General features: G+C 40.5%; 1 long non-coding RNA gene across 2 annotated transcripts; it reads right to left on the bottom strand.

Moving 5' to 3' along the window:
- Positions 1-139: 139 nt before the first annotated feature.
- Positions 140-27348, bottom strand: LOC144320238 (uncharacterized). Of its 2 annotated transcripts, none has more exons than XR_013385800.1 (5): positions 27000-27348; positions 25361-25452; positions 10152-10310; positions 5934-6007; positions 140-276 (listed from the first exon to the last, which is right to left on the bottom strand). It is a non-coding gene; the product is annotated as an uncharacterized LOC144320238 (long non-coding RNA). The 2 variants fall into 2 exon arrangements; XR_013385801.1 differs by lacking the exon at positions 140-276 and adding an exon at positions 4883-5040.
- Between the last annotated feature and the right edge of the window lie 83 nt (positions 27349-27431).

The raw sequence follows: 27431 nt of genomic DNA, 5'->3' as shown, positions 1-27431 counted from the left end.
GTGGGGGGATGGGGTGACTGGGTGATGGGCACTGAGGGGGGCATTGATGGGATGAGCACTGGGTGATATGCTATATGTTGGCAAATTGAACTCCAGTACAAAAAATAAATAAATAAAAAGATTCTATTTTCATATGTAGCTTCCCTTTATTGCTTTTATTGTAATTGTGATTGAATAATTACATAATTTTTGTTCATTTCAGTGTGTCTTCTGTAGTGCAGTTTCCATGAGAACGGGGTCATGTTTGTGGCTGCATTCCTGAGGTTAGCATAGTACCTGGAACATAGGAAGTACATATCTGTTTAGTCACTCACTTAACTGATAGGCAGTGTTCTGAGTGTTTGGATACAGCAGTGAATAAACAGGAAAAAAAAAAGAATGAACGCATTGAATTATATCTTATTGCACATTATGGTGGGACTTAAAGGCTAATATCATCTTATTGAGAGAGATAATGCTGGATTATTTACCTTATTAGTAAATTTACTTTTAAAGTTCTTAATTATAGAAAAGAGAAATACGATAGCCTCACACTATGAGTTCTGCCCTAGAAAAAAAAATTCTGAAATTCCCAGTAGCGTTTATAGCATATGATTCTATTCAATAGCATTTAATTTGAAATTTTGTAGATTGCTGAAATGTTAATAGGATTTTGCCTAATTATTGCTTGATAACAGCTTAACATGTATCATTGCTAAGCACAACAATTATATCAATTTATTTAAAACATTTATTTTTCTGTAGTTGTTTGATTCCTGTATAAAATAAGAAGGGTACTTAGATTGAAAATTTCCTGTATGATGCCAATAACCTATTTATTTACCAGCCCAAACAGGATTCGTATGACTTCTGTATAAAAGAAGACGAGTAGGAGATTGGATCATTGACATGTCTAATCCTGGAAGGATAGAATAAGAGATTCGGAGGCCTTCTTCAATAGAATTTAAGGACAAGATTCAGGGAAGAGGCTGTAAGAGAAGCAAGCCTGCCTCCGTATATGTCTCAGTGTTAAGGACACGTTCTCAACAGATAATGAGTCTGGAGATGAGTAAGGTGGGGAGGATTGTGGAGTTAAGTGTTCTTATTCGTAACGGAAAAGGAGTCCTGGAGGAGAACAGATTGGCATCCAGAAGGAAGAGAGGCCTCACGGAGGAAGGGAAGCTTGTGGAGAGCAGTTAGGGATGGAGGTGGGATGGTAAGGATGGACTTGTACGAGATGCCTAGATGCTTCCTCATACTGTACACTCTTCCTTTTTACATAAGACACTATGTTATAATTCAGATTTCCTTCAGAGGAATGTATACAGAACTCTAGATGGTTCCCGTCCCATCCCCCACCTACTGTTTACCAAAACTCATGTTCAATTTTCTCTTTTTCATAGAAAGTCTGAAAATTAGTTTGGCCTAAGGTAGTAAAACCATTGACTTTTACATTTGGAAAAGACCTGAAGAGGTTTCTAACTTAGGTAGACGGGCATTTACAGAAGGAAATGCCCGTCTGCCTAAAGCATAGGGATATTTATTCAACAAGTAAATACTGGGTAGCTCACAACACTGTACCACTCATCTCAGGTGCTAGGAACACACCTAATACACAAGCCCCCACCCTCTAGAGCTTATATTTTAGTGAACATGTCAGAATATAGAGAATATTTCCAAATAAAATTTGATTAATTTTGTGCAGTGAATGAGCAAATACAAGATCAGAAAAATCTGTTCCTGGCCTTTTCCTTCAGTGTAATTGCCTCATACACTGATTGTCATCATTTAATTTCCTTCTGGGTTAGTTTATTTCAAATACTCATGCTCACATATTGATGAGTTACTATTTAGGGTTTTTATTAAAAGATAATTTGATCTTTTAAGAAAAGATAGCTATAATTTAATAAAAGATATCTATTCTTAACAGATACTATTCTCCTTAAGTTACTCAGAGCTAAAACAGGACACACAGAGATGTCAAGTGACCATTTGAAAAGAACCACCTAGGCGAGTATTGTGATGATTTTAAGAACAACCCACTTGCAAAAAGATCTTTGGCTGTGCTGCTTGCGTGTTTGGGTTTTCCTGACTTTAAAAGGCAGTAGAGATGAAATATGATTTTGTTTTTATTGAGTTTAGACAAAAAAAGACAATGGACATCTTTGTATTGTAGGAAATTATTTTTAGAGTATCTGGAAGGGGCAAAAAAATATGTTTGATTTTCTGCATTTACTTTCCCTGTGTGTGTGTGTTCATATTTATACACTTCAATGTAGTCACATGTCAATCCTTTGCTGCCTTTAAAAAAAAAAAAGATTTATTTACTTTACTTAGAGAGCAAGACAGCACGAGTGAGCCAGGGGAGGAGCAGAGGGGGAGAAGCAGACTTCCACTGAGTGGGAAGTCCAACGTGGGGCTAGATCCCACAACCCTGAACCGACCTGAACGAAATCAAGAGTTGGACACTCAACCAACTGAGTCACCCAAACACCTGATCCTTTTCTGGCTTTTAAGGCTGGAAGCTAAAGGAAGGAAAGGCAAAAGGTATCGAAATTATTTTCTTAAAATGATAGAAGTATGTTATTAACTGAGTATAGTTTCTTCTCTGGGACACTGAAAAAATACTTGTCTTTTCTAAAAGCATTTCATTTCTTTCTTTCTTCAATATACTTTTTTTATTTTGTAGCCTGTGGGCTATAGGTAGAAGGAAGGGTGGGCTAAAGAGAGTGGACTTTTGTAGGGAAATGGTAACATCAGGGGCCCAGAAAACCACATTAGGCAGTAGGATTTGGCTTATGGAGGAGTGTGTGTGTGTCTGTCCACCATGCACCCTGCACACATGTCCTTTATCTCGTAGAATCAGAAAAATGACATCTGTTTTCTTGAAAGGAAGAGGAACAGATGATTCCAACAGGATTGGGAGGATGAGGGAAATATTATGACAGATTTGATCTACAGTCAAGTTTGTTTCTTTTCCTAGTCCAGAAAAAAACTAAGCCTGAAAAATAACAAAGGGAAAAGTTTTCCCTTTCCTAGCCCAGAAGAAAGTAAGTTGCAGAAACAACAAAATGGGAAAATGTTTGGAATGATGCCACTGTGTATTTGGCTCAGAGACTATGGCAGACAGGAGTTGCTCATGTGTCCCACATTTTGTTTCTGCCATGTGGATGGTAAATAACACGTGCACTAGGAGTTCCTATTCTTGGTTCTTTCTTGAAAGCTGAAGGTGTGAAAACAATTTTTCCTCCCAAATGATCTTACCTGGGCTTACGAAATAAGATAATTGATTAATTGATTTTGACCTTTTTCTTTTCCCGTGTGTCTGAGGGTGTGACTCGCTTCCCTTAGTGGCAATAATTTGCACCAGCTTGTGAGTCTTGAAAGAAGCCCTCTGGGTGATTTATTGAGTTATTGACATAAGTAGACCACAGTGAAATACATAAACATACTTGGGTTATGAAGCTTTCTGATTTTTTTTTTTTTTTAGTTTTTGGTGTTTTGTTTTTTTATTATTGTGTTAAATAGACATAACATAAAGGACCCTGAGGTCATGACCTGAGCCAAAGGCAGACACCTACCGACGAAGCCGCTCAGGTGCCCCCCTGTTTAACCGTTTGCAAGCGTATAGTTCATTAGTATGAGATATATTCATAATGTTCCGCAGCCATCACCACCATCCAGCCCCATAACTCTTCCTGTCTTGTAAAACTCAAACCCATTCAAGAGCTCCCTGTTTCTCTACCCTCTCCCAGCCGCTGGAAACCCCCATTCTACTTTCTGTCTCTATGATTTTGACTATTTTGTCCCGTAAGTGGAATCAGACAGTATTTATCCACAAATCAAAACCACAATGAGATACCACCTCACACCGGTGAGAATGGGGCAAATTAACAAGGCAGGAAACAACAAATGTTGGAGAGGATGCGGAGAAAAGGGAACCCTCTTACACAGTTGGTGGGAATGTGAACTGGTGCAGCCACTCTGGAAAACTGTGTGGAGGTTCCTCAAACAGTTAAAAATATACCTGCCCTACGACCCAGCAATTGCACTGTTGGGGATTTACCCCAAAGATACAAATGCAATGAAACGCCGGGACACCTGCACCCCGATGTTTATAGCAGCCATGGCCACGATAGCCAAACTGTGGAAGGAGCCTCGGTGTCCAATGAAAGATGAATGGATAAAGAAGATGTGGTTTATGTATACAATGGAATATTACTCAGCTATTAGAAATGACAAATACCCACCATTTGCTTCAACGTGGATGGAACTGGAGGGTATTATGCTGAGTGAAGTAAGTCAGTCGGAGAAGGACAAACATTATATGTTCTCATTCATTTGGGGAATATAAATAATAGTGAAAGGGAATATAAGGGAAGGGAGAAGAAATGTGTGGGAAATATCAGAAAGGGAGACAGAACGTAAAGACTGCTAACTCTGGGAAACGAACTAGGGGTGGTGGAAGGGGAGGAGGGCGGGGGGTGGGAGTGAATGGGTGACGGGCACTGGGGGTTATTCTGTATGTTAGCAAATTGAACACCAATAAAAAATAAATCAGAAAAAAAAAAGACAGTATTTATCCTCTTGTGACTGTATGATTTTACTTAGCAGAATGTCCTCGGGGTTCCTTGTGTTGTAGCATGTGTCAACATTTCCTTCCTTTTATGGCTAAATAATATTCCATAGCATGTATATACCACAGTTGCTTATTTGTTCATCCCACAGTGGACACTTGGGTTGCTTCTGTATTTTAGCTGTTGTGAGCAGTGCTGATACTAACATGGGTGCATAAATATTTCTATGAGATTCTACTTTTAATTCTTTCATGCTCACAAATGGAATTGCTGGATTCTATGATTATTCCATTTTTTCTTAAATATTTTATTTAAATAGGGTTCCTGAGTGACTCCGTCGGTGAAGCATCTGCATTCAGGTCGTGATCCCGGGGTTCTGGGATCGAGTCCCTCATAGGGCTTCCTGCTCAGCAGGGAGTCTGCTTCTCCCTCTCCATCCTATCCTCCTCCCCGCTTGTGCTCTCTCTTCCTCTGTCTCTAAAATCTAAAAAAAAAAAGAAAAGAAAAAAAGAAAAGAAAAGATTTTATTTATTTATTTGAAATAGAAAGAAAGCATAAGCTATGAGCTGGGGGAGCAGTGGAAGGAGAGGAAAGATAAAGAGTTGGATGCTCACCCAACTGATAATTCTATCTTTAATTTTTTGAGGGACTACCATCCTATCTCCCATAGCCACTCTACCATTTTATATTCCCATCAACATGAGGAGAACAACAAAGTTTCCAGTTTCTCTATATCCTTACCAACATGTGTTATTATCTGTTTTGTTGTGTTTTGTTTATTATCATAGTAGCTTTGATTTGCTTTTCCCTGATAATGAGTGGTGTTGAGTGTCTTTTCATGTGCTTATTGGCTATTTTTGTGTCTTTTTTTGGAGAAATGCCTATTCATTTTCAATTTGGGATTTTTAAAATTTGTTATTCAGTTTTAGGAGTTTTCTATATGTTCTGGTTATTAATCCTGTACCAGGTATATGGTTTGCAAATATGTTCTTTCATGTTGTGGCCTGCCTTTTACTCTGGTGGTACTACCTTTTGATGCACAAAGTTGTAAAATTGTTATGAAGCCCTATTTGTCTGTTTTTCCTTTTGTTGCCTGGGCCTTTTGTGTCATATCTAAGAAACATTGCAATATCCCAGGTTATGTAGTTTTATCTTTAGTCAGTTCAGATATTAAAATGTAACTCAACTTTTTGAATTTTTCAAAGCCCTTGTTCCTTTTTTTCTTCCAAATCTTTATTCAAATTGTAGGTAGTTAACATATAATATAATATTGATTTCAGGAGTAGAATTTAGTGATTAATCGGTTACATATAAGTGCTCATTTCAGCAAATGCCCTCCTTAATACCCATACCCCACCTTGCCCATCCCCCACTCACCTGCCTCCATCAACCTTTAGTTTGTTCTCTGTCTTTAAGAATCTCTTATGGCTTATTTCCTCCTCTTTTCCCACCTATAAATAAAATCATATGGTATTTGTCTTCTTCTGACTGACTTATTTCACTTAGCATAATACCCTCTAGTTCTAACCACATCATTGCAAATAGCAAGATTTCATTCTTTTTGATGTCTAACTAATATTCCATCACACACACAAACACACACACACACACACACACACATGCCGCACACATCCTTATCCATTCACCAGTTAATGGACATCTGTCAAAGCCCTTTTCCTCATTAATATTATTATGATATTAGTAAATATTAATAATAATAAACATGACTGATAATGTTATTAATATTACTTTTAGGTCCTAGGAATGAGGAAAATAAATAACATACATACACTTTATTTTAAAAATCAAGATGTTGGAAGGTTAATCTTTTGGTCTTTGGGCCACATTTGGGAAAAATTGATTTAATTATTCAAATTATCCCTTTTAAAGTAGAAAAAATTTCTTCAAGACCTTGTGTAATCGCTGTTACTTGCTGTAAGACAGTAAGATAAACTCCGTTGTTGCTGGAGAAGGGAGGTGGGAGTAATGTGGAGACCAGCACTTCTCAGCACAGCTCCAGTGAAGTCTCTAGAGGCAGCGTCTGGGCCCCCAGTTTTGCAAACCTTGAATTTTCCTTCTGTCAGAACACTAATGAATATGGACAACTGGCTCAGCTACCAAAACTTTCCAAAGACGATATACAAACTACAATACCAGGTGACTAGTTTATAAAGGAAAGATAGTCCCTTCCACTAACAGAAGTATTTATATCTGCCTTCACAGTCAACATGTTTTGTTTCAAGGCACCTAGAGAATTGAATTTTGGGAGCCAGGTGGTGGTGCAGAGAACATGAAATCATAGCAAAGGGAAGTGGACTTTGGACAGAGCTGTGCCCTGGGCTCTCTGTTGGCCTGTTTAGCACTATGCCCCTAAAAGGAGATTGCCGCAGATCCATGCCATCTGATGCTCTTGCTTAGTGCTTTCTCCTGGAGAATATAGGACTCACACAGGTTGCTCTGTCTCTTTGGCTTTCCCATTAGCTGTATGCCATTCTGATCATTGTCACCTATTCAGAGTCTTTGGCTAGGCAAGTCGTCGCTTAATTGATGAGGTTTCAGGTTGCTACTAAGTTATAATCCCACCTTACAAAGTCCCCCAGACACCCAGGTCCTCTGAAGTGCAGTTTGAAGAAGTCCCCTCACTTCTTGGTAATACATAAATGCATGTCTTAAGTCTCCAGGTGTGTAATTCCTGTTCTATCAGTAGCATTTGAAGTATTTAACACAGTTCATTATTCCCTCCTTTTAAAAACACTTTTCTTCATTTTGGAGGGACTTTAAAAATTCATTTATTACTGCATTATTGGAGGTAGATGTAAGGACTATATGAGATATTAAGGAAATGTGTCACTGTCATCCACAGGGTAAAGAAACTACATGGGGTTTATATTATGCTTGTTTGAGAGGCTTCATAGCACAAGGAGGGTAAGAGAAATTTATTGATACAGAATGCCTCTCTGGCTTGTCAGAGAGCATCTCCAGTCGTCATCATCATCATCATCATCATCATCATCATCATCATCATCATTCTCCGGGGAATCTGTATCCTGAGAATATGGCATTTTGAGATTTGGCTGACTGGAGCTTACTGCAAACAGCTCAAATAACAATCTGCTTTCCACAGATACTAGGGAAATCATTATTATAAAACACAGGTCTCATTTTTGTATGCTGCTTCACTTTGTAGCAAGATTTCCATTTTTATTTGCAGGGTCATTTAGAAGAGTTCAAAGTGTACTTTTGATACCATTTACCATCTTGGTTTACTTATCTGGAAGTGACAGTGCTCTATTCTCCTGCCTTAGGAAGAAAATTGGTGAGAAACAGCTTTTTCATTCCAGGTATGGGATATAGCTGTTTTGAAAGAAATACGGTCTCATATTGCTATTATGGGTTCAGGATTGACTGAGATCCCTGTCCTGCCACAATGTTTTCTGCAAGTCTCAGGAGTCGCCTTATTACGAAAATGTTAGTTCATAATATAAAATTACAAGTTTTATGTTAAAAATATAAATTAGTTTATATGTCCATAAATTTGAGGGGAAGAGGTCCCTCATGCAGTACTGCTTTCCCCATTTTGTGGGGTGGTGTCCTGAAAGTTACCTGAGAGCAATTTATCATCTGCGTCACTAACCAACATGGCAGGGTGGTCATTATTTGGTGCGTTACTGCAGTGTTTGCTAGGGAAGTTACCTGTTCTTAGAGCTAAAGCTACTGAGGAATGTACTTAATCTAAGATTAGCCTTTATGCTTGCTGTCTCTAGGATATGGCCACAGTCACAGGAACCATTAGTAATTTTTTGGAGGGTTACTCTAGGGTACTTATGACAAACAGCTAGAAGTCTACATTTATGGAAAAGACTGCTAAGATTCCAAGTAATTTTGTCATGGAGGTGGAGTACTAATTAGGAAACAAATACATACAAAATTCTAGCTTCCACAAACGGAGAGAAAACAAGAGTAAAACATCACATCACCACTGCTAATTGGTTTTAAGTGTAATTGTGTCCATTTGATGAGGTTAATGTCTACAACCAAAGAAAATTGTAAGTTATAAGTACACGAGAAATAGTTTATCTTCTAAAGAAAAGTGACTTAAAATCAATCCTGTCTAGAGGTGGCTTTCAAGTCAACCAGTATATAACAAGTAAGTATCTATTATAGGTGGGATCCAGAGAGGACTGTATCTCTGTATTTTTTTCTGTTTTATGATTAAATCTACTTGCCAGTCATTTAAAATTTTTGATTTTTGGTTTATTCAGCATGTATGTATATACTGCCTCATATACATGTCTATGACAGTGGGTGGGAAGGCTCAGCTCATTTTCGTGGAACAGAATGGTCATTAATGGTTGGATATCTTTCAAACTGAGTCTGACTCAAGTTAAATAACAGTAAAATAAATAAATAAATAACAATAGTTAATATTAACCAAGAGAGATAAGTACATGCCAGAAGCCTCTTGAAATAGTCTGTCCTGAGAAAAAGAGAGGTAATTTGATAATATGTAAATCCATATCCTTTGGGAATGCTTAGCTCTCATTTTCTCAGGAGACACATTAAAAGTCAGACTCTGATAACATCTCAGTACCTGGTGTCATTAGCTCAGGTCTTGCTGTTTATACATGGGTGGCTCATATACTGTCTTGCCCCTTGGGGCTACACTCATGGCGCTTTCCACTGCCTTCCTCTTTCTTCTCCACTTTGCCTACCTAATTTCTATGTATTGAGAGTCTCAGCTTAGAATCACTTTCTCTAGGAAACCTTCTGTCTTAGTCAGGATTCTCTGGAGAAACAGAATCAATAGGATATGGATATCTATATATCATATATATATATATTTATATATATATATATATGTCTGAAGTCAGATGCTTAATCAACTGAGCCATGCAGGCACCCCTATAATTCCTATTTTAAAATATTATTTAGCTCATCTGATTGATTTTAGAACCATGGAAACCTAGGGGCAAAATGAACATTTTATAACAAAAAAGTGGAGTCCAGGGCACCTGGATGGCTCAGTCGTTTAAGCATCTAACTTGATCTTGGGGTCCTGGGATGGAGCCCCATGCCGGGCTCCCCACTCAGTGTGGGGGGTCTGCTTCTCCCTTTGCCGCTTTCCCCTGCTTGTGCTCTTTCTCTCTTTCTCTCAAATACATAAATGCATTTTTTTAAAATGGGGCCCAAGTTAATGTTGGATAGATTTATTAGCTAATTAGTGCCCAAGCTGGAAGAGGGATTCATGTGTCCTGATGTCTAGTGTCCTGATTCAACAGACATCAAGCACGTGTTATATATCTCCAGGTACTGTAGTCAATGGCATATTTTGGTTAAAATAATTTTAGAATGTATAACAGTTTTGTTGCAGAAGTCACTGTCCATTTCAGTTGTAGAAAAGGAAATATTGAGATATCAAATATTATTCAGGCCTATATCTTTGTACAATTCAAAATTCAATCATTTTGTCATGGCTCTGCCTTAGTTATTGATAAAATTATATTTGCTCTACTGTCTGCTACTAGGAACTGTTCCTTTAGTGAGAATGCTTTAAATATCTTTACTTAACAATTATTTAATTAAATAGAGACCTACCTAGTTGAATTACATTACTTCCCTTCACTGTCTCTTCTTTTTGAATAACGAAATGAGGTAATTTGGATATGACTGGACTGCAGATGTATTTTATTTTGAGGGTGTGCATTGCCTTGATTTTTTGTTGTTTCCACCTCAAATAAGGTTTGACACACCAAACTGTGAAGAAATAAAGGAAATCTTGTTTTTAACTTTATTATTATTTCTTAAATACCACAAGTGTCGGTAAAACAAACTTCATTTGGATCAATATCCTCACTCACCCCACACCTTCAAGAATAAGTACATTTTACTTAAACATACATACTAGAGAGTCTGGAATTGAATTTAAATAAACATTAATTCCATTTTCCTTGATTATATTCAGTGTCTCCATGACATGAAAGGCAAAACATGGGTAAAAAAAAATTGCCATTTAGTTTTTTTTTAAAAAGATTTTAGTTATTTATTCATGAGACACAGAGAGAGAGAGAGAGAGAGAGAGAGAGAGGCAGAGACACAGGCAGAGGGAGAAGCAGGTTCCAGGCAGGAAGCCCGATGTGGGACTTGATCCCGGGACCCCAGGATCACACCCTCAGCTGAAGGCAGACGCTCCACTGCTGTGCCACTCAGGCGTCCCTGCCATTTAGTTTTTAAAATTTTGCATTTAGTTACTTTAAGCAGTATGAACCACAGCTTAAAATATTTGCTTTTCTTCTGGCTGAACCATGGGCCATTGTATTATTGACAGCAAATACTTTGAGACTAAATATCAGAACTGTCATTCATTTGGGGAATATAAAAAGTAGTGAAAGGGAATAAAGGGGAAAGGAGAAAAAATGAGTGGGAAATATCAGAAAGGGAGACAGAACATGAGAGACTCCTAACTCTGGGAAACGAACTAAGAGTGGTAGAAAGGGTGGGGGTGGGGGTGACTGTGTGACGGGCACTGAGGAGGGCACTTGATGGGATGAGCACTGGGTGTTATTCTATATGTTGGCAAATTGAACACCAATAAAAAATAAATTTATAAAAAAAAGAACTGTATTTCTGTTAAACGCGTATTGGTTTGGCAACTGACAACAGGTCATTGAAGTGCTTTGTGGTGTGAGTTGTAGTAGTTAGTATCCAGGCCCTTCTCCTGATGAGGGGGTCTGTCACAGACCCCAGAGAGAGGAGAACATGCCTCTCCTTGCCCAGTTCCTGAAGATGGTACAGGCCACCATCCCTGGGGTCAAATGAAAACTTTGGGCTCCAGCTCAACTATAGCCTACTTTTCAGTTGACAGCCACTAGTCTTTTTTTTTTCTTTTATTTTTTTAACTTAAATTCAATTTGCCAACATATAGTATTACACCCAGTGCTCATCCCATCACACACCCTCCTTAATGCCCATCATCCCAATAGCCCCATCCCTCTCCATACCTCCAGCAGCCCTTGTTTCCCAGAGTTAAGTGTCTCTCATGGTTAGTCCACTAGTCTTTAACAACAACAGCAACAAACAAAATGTTAAGCGCCTTAGAAGATTTTTGGATGCACATTTCAATACATCATTATCAAAGATGAAAGAGAATTTATGATATCAGACCTCCTTCAAAACCTGTGTTTATCCTTAAATCACTTTTTAAGAAACCAACAACCTGGGAATGAATGTTTTCATTCTAGCCTTCCTATTGTGGTTACTGGAACAGGACGCCTATGTGATAATGAAACTGAGAAACCTTTTCATTCCTAGAATTTCCTGTTGGGAGGGTAGTTTTCTAAGTACTGTGTGGCACTGGCTAGTTACACAATACATTGGATTTTACTGCCAACTATTTGTTTAAGAAGGGTGTGAGAGGTTTGGGCCACCAGGAATGTGAAGTCAAAGTTAACTATGACGTCATCTTACTGCCTGTCACATTAATAAACTGGACCCATAAGCAAATACACTGTATATCAAGCTTTTTAAAATTAACTCTGATAAGTCAGCCATAAAATAATTAGCTTCCTCTAGCACTTACATAGATATGATTTGGGGAAACTCTTTTTCGTTCACGGGACATGTTTCGAGGAGGAAGCGTGACCCCCAAAGCTATACCCACAGGTGAATGGACATGTGAGAGAGGTTTCTTTGGTGATTGCAGGGGAGAGGGATTGGTACCCACAGAATGTTTAAATCCCCATACATGGCTGAGAGTTAATTCCTCAGAATCATGTGCAACCTGCTGGGATTCAGGCCCTGCTGTGCGGAAAAATGTCTCTCATCTATGCTGTTTTTAGAGCTGTATTTAGAGACCATTCTATATAGTTCCCTTCAGCCACGTATCTCCTCATTTAATAGTTGTAACCACCAGGAATTTCTTAAGTTAATACCTAATTTGTCTCTGTTAAGACAGTTTCTCAACCTCAGCACTGCTGACATTTTGGGCTGGAGAATTCTTTATGGAGTGCTAGTGAGACTTGGCACGGTACTGCTCTGTACAAGGTAGGATGTTGAGCAGCATCTCTGGCCTCTATTCACTATATGTACTCCTGCCCCAGTTATGACAACCAAGAATGTCTCCAAACATGACCAGATATTCCCGAGGGGGCATAACTGCCCCTGGTTATGAGCCACTGTTCTGAGGCAAAATAGAATATCAGAGAAAAAGGTCTTAGCTAATATCTGGTTTCTATTTTTTCATTTCCCATATGACTGTGATTTACTTAAGATCTCATGACTCCTGAGTCTCAGAGATGCCTTGGGTTTCCTAATGTTTTAGTTTCTTTTTGTATCATAGCATGCTTTCTTGGTTTGGGTTTAGGATACCTTGACGCCCCCTGAGGGGCTTGTCCAACTACACGGGTTCTGTTAGGGCATAGCCACTGCTTAGTAGCCTGTTCCATACCATGTCCACAAAATCTGTAGTTATCCTGAAGTATCCACTTGTACATCTTGTTTTTGTCTTTTCCTTTCAAGAAGCACCCTGAGATGTGGATTTGTTTTTGTTTTTTGTTTTTTTTGTTTTTTTTTTTTTTTTGAGATGTGGATTTGAATAAAAGTGGCTTATTAGAGGGGTTCCTGGGGGGCTCAGTGATTGAGCATCTGCCTTTGGCTCAGGTTGTGATCCCGAGGTCCTGGGATCGAGTCCCTCATCGGCATCCCTGCAGGGAGCTGGCTTCTCCCTCTGCCTGTGTCTCTGCCTCTCTCTGAGTCTCTCAGAAATAAATAAAATTTTTAAGAAAAAGTGGTTTATTAGGAAGTGTTCTCAGGAAAAATCAGTAGGGCAGTGGGGAAGTGGACAGGGAGAAGGAAACCAAGTACCGGTACAATAGCAGGCTGACTTCCAGGAGAAGCAATTTTAGCTCAGTCTGACAGGAGAGCTCTGGAGAGAGTGTAGATCGTATCTCAGAAATTTCCATATCCCACACAAAAGACCTGGAGTATCCACGCTTCCCTGCCAATCAGTCATTGTTTATGAGAGAGTTTCTCCACCTGGATGCCACTGACGTTTTGGGGCTGGCTGTTTGTTCTGTGTTGCGGGAGTCCATCCGCAGCATCCCCGACACCTGCCTGGCAGCTGCCAGTGATCCCCCAGGCCCCTCCCTGACCTGGAGATGGCAACCAAAAAGTGCCTCTAGACAATTACCCCCAGCTGAGAGCCATGGGTTTAAGGGTTGCCCCTGGGGAGGTATGCATCCCCGGGAACTTCAGGCTATGGGGCAAAATGGTGTCTGGCAGCCCGAAAGCAGCCCACAGGTGGCAGGGGTGGGGCGGGAGAGCACTGCAGGTGCCTGCGTGTAGAGGGGTTACTGAGCCAGTGGACAAACGCACTGCGCTGACATCATCTCCTCCACGGACAGGAACTCGGGAAATTTCTACTGAGCAGTTGGAAGGATCCAATACAAAGGCCCCATTTTCTTTCAACGGCGTGTGCTAGATAGTGATTCACTCAAGTGTGACCGTCTCACCGCCAGCAAGTCCGCAGCAGTGCTGGAGTCACCCTGCCGTGGCCACCATGCTCCTGAACAGGCAGGGCTCCACTGCAGTCCTCCCCTGGGGCTCGCTTTAATCTATGTACAGTTGCTTTGATCAGAAATATGATCCAAGAAAGAGCTCAATAACTTGGAACCATTCCTGCAAGACTGGAGTTGCTGATTTGTGTTTACTGCATCACTGTGTTTTGGCTGTAGTCTTGGACATAGTTTCTTGTTTCCCTCCTCCTGTCCTTCTATTAAGTTACTCAACAAGTGTTTATTGAGTGCTTACTAGATGCCCAGCACCGCTGGGAATGAGACATTCCCAGCAGGATCCCTGCTTTCACTGTAATAGAGGAGAAAGACAAGAAATAAGTTGCATTTCCAAGAGCAGGGTTGCCTGAAAATGGCCATGAGTCCTCACTCTGGGTTTTCTGGATAATGCGATCTGGGGGTCCCCTTCTCCCAGTAAGAGGGGCCATGCACAATTCTTATAGGACTGATGGTTTTGTCTTCCCAGCAGAGGTGATTGCAACATCACTGGGAAGCTGACATTGTCAGACAACTCTAGTAAACAGCCTGCTTGCCTGCCAACATCCTGCTGCCTGGCACCAAGGGGTTTGTACATGCCCTTAATGTGAAGGCTCTGCAAACAGGGGCCCATTGTCTTTTTACTAAAAGGAAAGCCCAGTAGTATAGTGGTTCCTGTAGGAAGAAGGCAAGATACTTATATCTTTTCTTCTAAACATTGTGAAAGTTAATCCTATGAAGACCTAGGGGAAGAGCCTTCTCAGCAGAGGCAGAATATGGGAAACCCCTGAGGTGGAGAAGAATTTGACAAGTTTGAGGAACTGAAAGAAGGCTAATTTAGGTGTAGAGAGCATAGTGATTGAAGGAAGGAAGGATGAAAGTGGAATGAAACACAGGTGGAGAAGTTCAAAACACGGGTGGGATCAGATCATAATAAATGACCTCACTGGCCATGGTTAGGAATTTTTATTTTATCTAAAGTATACAATGGGAAGCAGCTCATTAGGTTTTTAAAACATAACCATTGTTTATATATGAAGAATGGTTTAGGACAGGAGAAGCAAGATCAGAAACTGATGTAGAAATCTAGTTGAGAGATGGTGATAGCTTTGGGTAGGGTGATGGCTCTGTAAGTGGAAATGAGTGTAGAGAGCTAATATCAACTTTGGAAGCATAATCCATTGGACAAGTTGGCCAACAGGAGGGAAGGGAGAGGGGGAGAGTCAAGGATGACTCCTGAGCATTTGACCTATGCTGCTGGTAAATGCTGAGATTAGGGTGTGTGGGCAGAGAGGCTGGGAGAAGAGAGATTTGTAGGACAGGATAAAGACTGTCATTTTTGTTGTGTCAAATTTGAAATGTGAGCTATCTGAATAGAGATTGAAGTGGGCATCTGAATATAAACCAGTTAGAAGTTTGGAGATGAGGTCTAGGCTGAAAATGGATATTTTGGAGTCATTGGCATACATGTGAAATTTAAAAGTAAGAACCCAGGTAAGTTTGCCGAGGGAACAAGTATAGACAAAGAGGAGTCCCAAGGGACTGAGCCCTGAGTTCTCCAATATGAAGAGGACAGAGAGGCGAGGTGGAACCAGAAAAAGTTATTCAGATGATGGACTATCTCCAATGCTTTGGGTTAATGTAACAAAAATTAAAACTGGGGGTTGAAAAGAGAAAGGAACACCATGACTTGTCCTTTCTGTTCATCCTTGATACTAGAAGGAAAATTACAGATCATGAACACATACTTGGGCAATAGAATTGTACACAGTATTCAGTTATACAGGGTCATCCCAATGATACAGAAGAAGACTCTGTTAGTTCTTCAGCATTTTCATGCAAATGAAAATACATCTGAGAGTTCTAGGAAATCTTTCCTATGCCAAGAAGACCAGTTTTGTGCTTCTCCTGTGTATATGTGACACCATCCTCATCAGCACATTGATAAGTAAGGTTGTATGATGGAAAGAACCATCAGGAGTTCACATGCTGTGCCCTCTGCCCTCCACTCCCACCCCCATACGTGCACAACTCTTCACACGAAGGCCTCCTCTCATCTTTTAGTTTAGATGTCATCTCAAAAGGAATTCCCTCAAAAAGGACACATCCCTTACATTCTTATTCTCTATCAAAGCACACTACTATTCAGGATCTCTTCTCAATTTATCCAGTCATTTACTAATTTTGGTTTTTCTCCTCCCATGGATTATAAATTCCATGAATGCAAAGGCATGGCAGTATGTCATTCCAGTCTGCACATATTTGATATATACTTTGTGAACGAATGAGTAAAATAACTATAAAAAAAGTTTTGAAAATTAATGATAAGTAGAGACATAGTTCTTTCTTTCTCCCGCTACACAAAGGTCAATGTCTCACCACGTGGAATTGTTTTTCATTGTTACTTTTTGGTATCTAGGTACGTGACAATGCTTGCCCCCATCTCCAACTTTCTCAATTTCTGTTAATTTCTTAAGATTTATACTATATCTGCCCACCCTTCTGTGGACTGCCATAGCTGCTGTTCACCACCTGTAGTTCTGCGCTTGCTCACCTTTTAAAACAACCTCGGCCTTTAATAACCATATTCTTCCAGACTCCCTCTTGCCTGCCGTCAGCTTGCTGCTTTGCATTTCTGGTGCCTACCTCCAACCTGTCCAGCATGTCACTGGCTCCATATTGACTTCCAGTCCCGAGGTACATTCTGGGGCCTGTGCTCTTTTTGGGAGCCCCCAGGCACTGTATTGATTTGAAGACCTTCGGGAGGGGGCATTGAGAGCTGGGCCTAGCAGTGACGAGTGATGGGATAATCAGCTGTTACTTGGCTGATATGCCTGTGCTCTTCCACTGATAATTTACCCATGCTTTTTTTGGAGGCGTAAGACTTTGGCAAGGACAGAAGCATTTGCTCTGGAACTTCTCCATTCTATGGATGTCTGCCTACAGTTTTTCACTTTCAGAGGAGCTTCAGCTGTGATTTTTTTCAATAAGATCTTTTGCTTGGATTATGTCTGGGCCTACTCACTGCAATCTTAGTTATTTAAAAAATCTTAAATAAAACAATCTGCCTTAGTTATGGTCTTACCCTGTTAATTTTTACTTTTTACCATAATGATCTGATGCTATTTTTAAAGTATCTGCCTGTAGTAGACATTATCAAATATGTTGCATTGCCTAGACCCCCTATGCCTAGGTGTGGGATGTCCTCACACAGGAGTCTTGGTGTGAAATGGAATCCCAAATCCCACATCATTGGTATCTCAGTCTTCAGCTTGGTCCCATGCATATGACCTAAGCTTGATCAGTCAGGTACATTCACATGGAGTTTTGAACCTGGAACCTGTACTGCTGAGAAACAGAGGCAGTGGAGAATCTTAGCAACATCTAGTTTCAGAGGCAGTACCCAGTACCCAGTCCCAATGGAGGTTGTGTGATAAACAGTAGGTGGACAGTGGTTGGGGTTGCAGCTGCAGCCATGTGCTCATGAATTCTTCTATGACTTGATACTTGGCTATGATCTTGGCTCCTGTGAGCCTTTCCAGCGTTATGAAAGGCCAACGATATCCTTTCAGTTGACTCCTATTTAGAAATCAGCCAGATTCAGTTGCACCTAAGAATGCTATTTTCTTTACTGATTTGTCTTCATATCATTCCTTCTTGTACTTCTTTTTTTTTTTTAACGATTTTATTTAAATGAGACACACAGAGAAAGGCAGAGACACAGGCAGAGGGAGAAGCAGGCTCCCTGTGGGGAGCCTGATGCAGGACTCGATCCCAGGACCCTGGAATCACGCCCTGAGCTGAAGGCAGATGTTCAACCACTGAGCCACCCAGGTGTCCCTCTTCTGGTACTTCTGATTATCTTTTCAAAAGGACCTTTCAGAAGGTCATTTCCTTTCTTGAAGTGCATATTTTAGAAGTTCTCTTAATGTGGAGCTCTTGATAGTATAGTTGGTCCTTGAACAATGCAGGAATTAGGTGCCCTGATCTCCTGCACAGTTGGAAGTTTGTGTATAACTTTTGTCTCTCCCACAACTTAACTACTAATAACCTCCTGTTGGAATGGATGCCTTTCAGAAAACATAAACAGTTGAATAGCATACATTTTGAATGCTTTATATATTACATACTGTATTCTTAGTAAGCTAGAGAAAAGAAAATGTGATTTAGAAATTATAAGGAAGAGAAAATAACACAATACTGCCTTGTATTTTTTTTTCAACCCATATAAGCAGTTCAAACCCATGTTGTTCAACGATCAATTGTAAGTGCTCTCTGTTTTTATATGTAAATGACTATTTCACTCTCATCCTTGAAAGATTGTTTTTCTGGGTAGTTATTTTTCTTAACACGTTGAAGCTATCTTTCCCTTGCTTCCTGGCCTTTATTATCACAAAGAAAAGAATTGTCTTTCTAATTATTTCTTTATAGATGATCTTTTTTCCCCTACTTTTAAGTTCTTCTTTTTAAGAACTGAAGATTAACTGATTGGGAAAGTCTAGAAATTACTAGGAATATATTTTCCAGTAAATTTCCTAATAGTTATCTTGTTGTAGCTGAATACCAACTCAAGGAGCCAAGGAGTCCTCCCTATCTGTAAAATTCATTCAGTCTGGGGCATCTGGGTGGCTTAGTTGGTTTAGCATCTGACTCTTGGTTTTGGCTCAGGTCCTGATCTCACTCATCTCTCTCAGAAGTCTATACTACCACCACCATCCCCCATAGCTGCTGACTCTCCATCAAACCCTACCCTCCTCTAAGACTCTAGATTTAAAACCAGTGGGCAAACATTATGGAAACAGCCTAATTGTCCATCAACTGATGAATGAATAAAGACTATGTGAGATATATATAATATATATATCTCGAAATATTACTCAGCCATAAAAAAGGAAATCTTGCCATTTGCAATGACATAGATGGAGCTAGAGTATCATGCTATGAAATAAGTTAGCCAGAGAAAGGCAAATACCATATGATTTCACTCATATGTGGAATTTAATAAAACAAAAAAGCAAAGGAAAAAAGAGGCAAAGTAAGAAACAGACTCTTTTTTAAAAAATATTTATTTTGGAGAGAGAATGAGAGAGCAGGGGGAGGGGCAGAGAGAGAGAGAGAGAGATAGAGAGAGAATCTCTAGTAGACTGCCCCTGAGCAAGGAGCCTGGTGTGGGGCCCAACCCCACAACCCTAGGATCATGATGTGAGCCAAAAGAGTTGGATGCTCAACCAACTGAGCACCCAGGTGCCCCAAGAAATGGACTCTTAACTATAGAGAACAACTAATGGTGACCAGAGGGAAGGTGGATGGGGCGATGGGTGAAATAGGTGATGGGGATTAAGGAGTGCACCTGCTGTGATGAGCACCAGGTGTTGTATGGAAGTGTTGAGTCACTATTTGTACACCTGAAACTAATATTACATTGGATGTTAAATAACTAGAATATAAATTAAAACTAAAAAAATAAGAAAATCAGTAGGTGAGGATATAATGAACTGAGCCCTTTCAAATTGAATGATTGTAACAGATCAGCAACTGTAGAATCAAACAACTGCAAGCTGTGGGAGGCTAACGGATATGTCACACTTGATGAAGAAGCACTAGAAGCACTTCTGGTAAAACCAAGAAAGAGATAAAGATGAATCCATCACAGTTATCTTTGTTCTGGGCTTATGGGCCATTGCAATTAGACTAAATTAGAAATAAATGGTAAACAACAAACATTTCAAAAGGAGATCAGGGGATCCCTGGGTGGCTCAGTGGTTTAATGCCTGCCTTTGGCCCAGGGCGTGATCCTGGAGTCCTGGTATTGAGTCCCACGTCAGGCTCCCAGCATGGAGCCTGCTTCTCCCTCTGCCTGTGTCTCTGCCTCTCTCTCTCCATGTCTATCATAAATAAATAAATAAAATCTTTTTTTTTTAAAAAAAGGAGGTAAATCATCAGAAACACACTGCGGGTCACTGGAGGGGAAAGAGGTTAGGGGATGGGTAACTGGGTGGTGGACAGTAGGAGGGCATGTGATGTGATGAGGCTCTGGGTGTTATAGAAAACTGGCGAATCACTGACTTCTACCTCTGAAACCAGTAATATATTATATGTCGATTAATTGAATTTAAATAAAAAAATATATAAGAGAAAAAAAGAAGGAGATTAAATCAGTATTTGCAGACCCCAGGAATCAACTAAAAGGGCAAGTGGTGGGAAAATTCAGTAAGGTCACCAAGACCAAAAGCACAGAAATAGAACTTTATATATTCAAACAACAAACAAAAGTAACGGTGAAGAAACAATCTCATTGCATAGATTTGAAAAAGATAAAAAGAAAGGAATAGACTTAGCAGGAAACATGAGGAGTATGTGAAGAAAATTGTAAAACAACAGAGAGAATAAAAAAGGGACTTAAAAGAAATGTAAAGGCATTGCCACCTTTAGGCAGGAAAACTTAACATCTGCGCGATATCAATTCTCCTCCCATTGATCCAAGTGACCACAGCGGGGCATTTTTGTTTTTGTTTTTTGTTTGGACAAACAGGCTTCAGAAATCATGAGAACAAAGGAGTAACAATTACCAGGGAAATTCTGAAAAGTGAAGATTAATGAAAGGATACTAACTGTACTGAAAATAGGAACGTGTTCTGCAATAATAGTAACGAACTGCTGGCACATGAGCGGGTCAACAAAGGAGTCCACTAGAGAACCCAGACACAGACCCAAATATACACAGCAATTAACTGAAAGTCTCTTTTCAAAACAGTGGAGAAAAAAGGGATTATTCAGTAAATGATGTTGTGACAACCGAGTAGCCATCCAGAAAAAAAATGTTGGATCTGTACTGCAGATATTATACCGAAATGATTTCCAGATGGATCAAAGAAGTCACATTAAAAAAAATGAAACCATGAATTACCAGAAGATAAACAAGAAAATCCACTTATTTAACTACAAGGGAAAAAAAAAATCATGTCACCAGAAAAAGAAGTCAAAAAGACAAAGGACGGTGACTTTTTTTTTTTTTTTGTAATTTAACCTCACAAAGGGCTAATCAATTCCCTTCACCTATAAAAATGCTTATAAAATCAGTAAGAAAAAAAAAAGACCCAACAGTCCATGAAAAAAAACAAAACAAAACAAAAAACCCAGGCGAAACCTATGACAGTTTAGAAAAAAGGGAAGAATGTAATATGAGAAGAGCAACTGCGCCAACAGCGCGATCTTTTCCTCAACGTGACCGTGACCGCGACCGCGCTGGGCGGGTGAGGGTGCAGACATCGGCCCTCCTGCGGCTCAGACGCGGTTCCCCAGGGCCCTGATGGCAGGAGTGGCCTTGTAAAGTTCTGGAGCACCTTCCCTTCAACCGAGCCATGTCACCCTGAGAAATGTACCTTACGGCCACTTCCATGCGCATCCAATGTTGTGCGTGCCACGCGGACAGGGATACTCTTGGGAATAGAAAAAGATTGGAAATGACTGACTGCCTGTCTCGGTGGCAGCCGCTTAGGTCAAGTGTGGTGGGCCTGGCGGGTGGAAGGAAAAGCAGCCACTACCAACGAACAGGACAGCCCCAGGGACAGGTGTGCTGTCAGGCTGGGAAACACGAGGCCCAGCAGGATGGGAGTAAGCTGTGTGCAGTGAGGTCAGGGCACATGTCTGTGCACGTACACTCGTACCCTTGTAGACTGGGGCAGAGAAATAGCACTAGTATCCTCATCTTTCAGATAAGGAAACTCAGAGTTACAGAGGTTAAGTGACTTTTTAGAATAACACAGTTATGAAAAAAAAGAAAGAAAGAAGAAAGAAAGAACGAAGAAAGAAAGAAAAAAAAGAAAGAAAGGAAGAAAGAAAAAGGAAGAAAGAAAAAGGAAGGAAGGAAGGAAGGAAGGAAGGAAGGAAGGAAGGAAGGAAGGAAGGAAGGAAGGAAGAAACCCCGTAGCACAGATAACAATGACCATAGCATAAGTGAGAATCCCGGCGATGGAGGCACAGGGTTCCTGGTCCTCACTAGCACATACTGTGTCCAGTGGGGAGGAGAATACTACAGTCTCCTTCCAGTGCTCGCCATGGATGGCCCCAACTGGATGGCAGGTGGCTGAGGACACCCGAGTCCCCAGCAAGAGGCAGCTGCCGGCGAGGCTGGAGGGGAGCCTCAGGTGGGGTGGCCTGAGGCAGGGAGAACAGAAGGAGCCGTTTCCCAGAAGTTGTTAAGCATCTTTATCCTTGTTCTAATATTTCATCAAGTGTGACCAGAGATGAGCCTGTTCTCATTTTTCATGCTAACATTTCAGTCTGTATACTTGTGTCTTTCATTTGCTTTGAGGAGACGCTGACTCATCATTGCCCATTGTCTACACTGTTTCTCCAATGACTTTACCATTTTTAAAAGTTTGTTTTGTTCTCTTGATAGTTTTCCTTCCTCTTGTCTAGGACCCTTATTATATTTGTGGTCAAAGCTATTTTCTCTTAGCTTGAAATTTATCTTTATTTCTGAGATTATTTTGTCTTTTTCTTCCATTTCCTGAGTTTGGTCAACTCTCATTTCACACCCTCCTGGATTTTTTTTTCCTTCTGTTTCCATTCTGTGTTATTTCAAACTGATTATCCAAGGTGATTTTTGTTTTAATGAGCAAATTCTTGTTTTAACATTTAAATTCCAGTTGGAGTGCTCTGTTACAGTTTTCTCTCCTTTGTACTTTTTGTTTGTTTGTTCCTTTTGGCAGGGAGAGCATTTTCATCTGCTGCAACGTTTGGATTCTCATGTTCTGTCATCTAATGGTTTTGTAGGATGTTGCCTGCCACTTTGTGTCCATTTTCAAACACATTTTATCTGGACAAGCCTCAAGTAGGGGGTTAGTGAATTGAGGGTCTAGCTAGGTTTCTTAATTCAGAAGCATCCCCTTCTGTTGTTTTAGTGAAGTTCAGTTTTGAAGTAGAAGGAAACTTTTTTGAGACAGGGTCAGTGTGTTTCCCAATTTTGTGGTGCTCTTTTCTTTCTGTAAGACCATTAGTTTCTATGGCTTTCTTTCTTCTCTCCACCATCACACACCTGAGAGATTCCTCCACCTTCCACAGCATCTACCCTCTTCTTCAGAATGCTGCTCTCCTAAAATGGCACAAGGACGTTCAAGCCAGGGCTCTACTCTGTTCTTAGCATTCCTCTTCTGTTAGATAGGACTCTAGGAGAGAGATGATCTATTCTATACCTGGAATTAGTATTGTACTAAATGTTAACTGGCATTTAATAAAAACTTGAAAAAAGAAAAATAACACTTCAAAGACACTGTCACTCAATTACTAAGTACAAACCTTATTGGATTTTAATTTATACAAGTATAACCGATTCTAAGGATGAGATAAGTGGGGAAATAGGAACCATGACTGGGGGATGCCTGGGTGGCTCAGTGGTTTAGCGCCTGCCTTTGGCCCAAGGTGTGATCCTGGAGTCCCAGGATCGAGTCCCACATCAGGCTATCTGCATGGAGCCTGTTTCTCCCTCTGCCTATGTCTCTGCCTCTCTCTGTGTCTATGAATAAAATAAATAATCTTTTTTAAAAAAAGGAATCATCACTGGATAGATATCTTGTTCTTATCTTTAAGCATGAAATGGTATTGTGGTTTTCCTTAATTAAAAACTCATTTTCTCTAAGGAATATATCCTGAACTGTATATGGATGTTTAAGATATCTTCAGGATATTCCTGGAGAAGAAAGATGACTGGGTGGGTGTATTGATGAAATAGGACTGAAGCTAGGTGACGGATACAAAGGGACTAATCATACCATTCCTCTTGCTTTACCTAATGTTTGAAATAACCCATAATAAAACTTTTTTTTTTTAACTGGGAGAAGTGTTAATCTGGGGTGATCAAAATGTCCTTGTTATTTTATTCTTTGAATTTTCTGAGTCTTTAGATTTTCTTATATGAAAGGATGAGCTATGTATGTCTCTGGATGGGGTAGGCTTTGAAATCTACCTGGTTTCTGATGGAAATCACCAGCAGGGGAAAATCCTGATAAATTGGATTGCATCACATTTGAATGACTACATCCAAGCTCATCATAAACCAATGAAGTGACAAATTGGGTTTGATATTTGCAGTAAATATTGCAAGAGATTATTTTTACCATTTCACAAGCAAAACACTATGATTCCAGTAGGACATGGTCAGGAATACCTCTGGATAATTTATAGAAGAAAAAAAAAGGCTAAATAGCATATTGTAAATGCTCAGTCGTACCAAAATACTAAAAAGTGTATAACAATGAGATACTTTAAAAAAAAGATTTTATTTATTTATTCATGAGAGACACAGCGAGAGAGAGAGAGAGAGAGAGAGAGAGAGAGAGGCAGAGACCCAGGCAGAGGGAGAAGCAGCCTCCATGCAGGGAGCCTGATGTGGGACTCGATCCCGGGACTCCAGGATCAGGTCCTGGGCTGAAGGCGGTGCTAAACTGCTGAGCCACCCAGGCTGCCCAAGATACTATTTTTTTGCCTATCAAAGTATTATAGATCATATCTCATTTTCAGTGCTTCATTTTCTGGAAAGCAATTTGCTAACCTGTCTCAGGAGTCTTCGGTATATTCATATCCTAAGAAAATATTTTATTTTTGTTTTAAAGAGAACTTTTTTTTAAAAAAATTTTTTTAAATTTTATTTATGATAGGCACACAGTGAGAGAGAGAGATAGAGAGAGAGAGAGAGGCAGAGACACAGGCAGAGGGAGAAGCAGGCTCCATGTACGTGGGATTCGATCCCGGGTCTCCAGGATCGCGCCCTGGGCCAAAGGCAGGCGCTAAACCGCTGCGTCACCCAGTGATCCCAAGAAAATATTTTAAATGTAGGGACAGATATTTGTTTAAGATCATTTATTACCATGTTATTCATAACAGGAAAACACCGAGCACTGCTGAGTGTTTTAATGCTTAAATACATTGTGTGTAGGGTCGCCTGGGGTCAGTCAGGCATCTGCTTTCAGCTCTGGTCATGATCCAGGGTCCTGGGATCCAGTCCCGCATTGGGCTCCCTGCTCAGGGGGGAGTCTGCTTTTCCCTCTGCCTCTGCCCCTTTCCCTGCTTGTGCTCTCTTTCTCAGGTAAATAAATGAATCTTTAAAAAAAATGTGTGTGGTTATTTTAGATATGTAATTGTGAAAACTTCTGAGAGAACACTTGTATTACATGAAAAAATAAGAACAGTGACCAAAGCTGTATACAGAAGGAATCCTACAATGAAATATATAAACATGTAGGGAACAGACCGAATACATACGTCAAAATGTCAGCCGTGGTTCTCTTTGACTGAGGGTTTAATGGCAATTAATTTCCTTGTATCTGTATTTTTCCAGTTTTGCATCTTGAGCACTTTCATGGCCAGAAAAAAATTACGAAGAAAAAAAAAGTCAAAGTCATCCTTCTTCCAATAAGCCCCTCCCCTGGCTCCCAAACCTCCTAACCAGATAACTCAGTGGCTGTCTTGTGTTTTGGGAAAAAGAGCATCTTTCACTGTGCTGTTAAGGTCAATAATCTGCCATGAGAGTTCTCTTGGCTGGTACTCACTTGCATCAAAGTTAATTCATCAGTAAGTCTGACTGAAGCAGATTCTTATCTTCTGGGGAAGGAAAGCATCCCTCAAACAGGAGGAAGCACCACATGAGGACAAATAGGGCAGGGAAGCAAAGGTGTTACTGGGGAAAAGGAGGGTGATGTCACCTGCTTCATCATCTTGAGCACTGTTGGGTGAACAACCACCACCCTCCTCTCACTTTCCTATTTTGATGCAGATGCAGGGAAGCAGCTTCTCCTAGTGTGGCTGCAATCACCACCACTTAGAGCTGGCTTCCAGAGGAAAACTCCTTCACCCTTTGTAGTCAGAAACAAAAAGAAGGAGCCCCAGCCCCCTTCTGATAACTGAGAGTTTTTAAAAAAGATTTTATTCATTTATTCATGAGACACACACACACACACACACACACACACAAAGGCAGAGACACAAGCAGAGGGAGAAGCAGTCTCCATGCAGGGAGCTTGATGTGTGATTTGATCTCAGGACTCCAGGGCTGAAGGCAGGCGCCAAACCACTGAGCCACCCAGGGATCCCCTGATAACTGAGTTTTGGTTACAGTTCTGCACATTATTTCAGATTGAAGAATAACTTTTGGTCAAGGTCAAGGTCACAGGGAAAGGTAAGAGAAAGTATTTCTTTTTTTTTTTTTTAAAGATTTATTCACTTTTATTTTTAAAAAATATTTTACTTTTTTATTCACAAGAGACACACAGAGAGGCAGAGACACAGACAGAGAGAGAAGCAGGCTCCCTGCAGAGAGCCCAATGTGGGACTTGATCCCAAGACCCTGGGTTCAGGACCTGAGCCAACAAAGGCAGATGTTCAACCACTGAGCCTCCCAGGTGCCCCATTCACTTATTTTGGAGAGGGGCAGAGGGAAAAGGAGAGATAGAGAGAGAGGGAGAGAGAGAATCCCTCCCTCTGTAGAGGGAGAGAGAGAATCCCCAGCAGACTCCGGGCTGAGCCTGGAGCCTGAAGCGGGGCTCAGTCCCAGGACCCCAAGATCACAACCCCAGCCGAAACTAAGAGTCAGGTGCTCAACCAACCAAGCCACCCATGTGCCCTAAGGAAAGTGTTTCTTCTGCAGGCTCTTCCAGGAGACGTGAAACCTATAGACAAGCAGATTCTCTAAGGCCGCAAAGGGTGCCTGTAGGAGAGCTCAGGTGTAAAACAGGTTTTATCATCATAATTAAAGAAATTGCTAGCTCCTGGGACCATTAATGATTCGTCAGGTACTTAGAAGTCAGAGAGGTTCAGCCTGGGCTTGGGAGCTAAAGGCAGCCTAAGTAGGACATTCACAGAAGGATGAATCTGGAGAACCGACTGGGACATCACTTGCTCTTACCAATTCCCAAGTGTGCACAACTTGTTCTCATCTTTGTGCTTTGTGTATTTACTCATCCTGCTCACTCTGTCAACAAGGTGTTCTCCATTTTTTAAAGTCCCAGACTTCCTTGAAGACACAGTTATGAAGTTCTCTTTGACATATTTTCTTCTCTGAAACCTCATTGGATGTAGTTGACATTTCTTTTTAGCATATATGGGTTTCCTCAGGGACCCAGTAGTCCTGTAATGATTTATGGATTTTGAGACTAGTCATAGGTAGGTTTCTGAGCCTTTCTGGATGGATGGATGAAAGAAGGTAGGTTTGGAGCAACTCCAGCTCTTAGATCTTTAAAGAAAATGGCCTTTGGTACTCTGAAGGAGGCAGTTAATTGGAAATTCCAACTGCCTGCGTTTAGATTTTCCGTGCTTGGTAGCAGCTGATTGGCTGTTA

Source organism: Canis aureus, chromosome 9 (assembly GCF_053574225.1).
Source record: "Canis aureus isolate CA01 chromosome 9, VMU_Caureus_v.1.0, whole genome shotgun sequence".
NCBI lineage: Eukaryota > Metazoa > Chordata > Mammalia > Carnivora > Canidae > Canis > Canis aureus.
The sequence above is the reverse complement of the archived record's forward strand: the minus strand, read 5'-3'. Positions and strand labels throughout refer to the sequence as shown.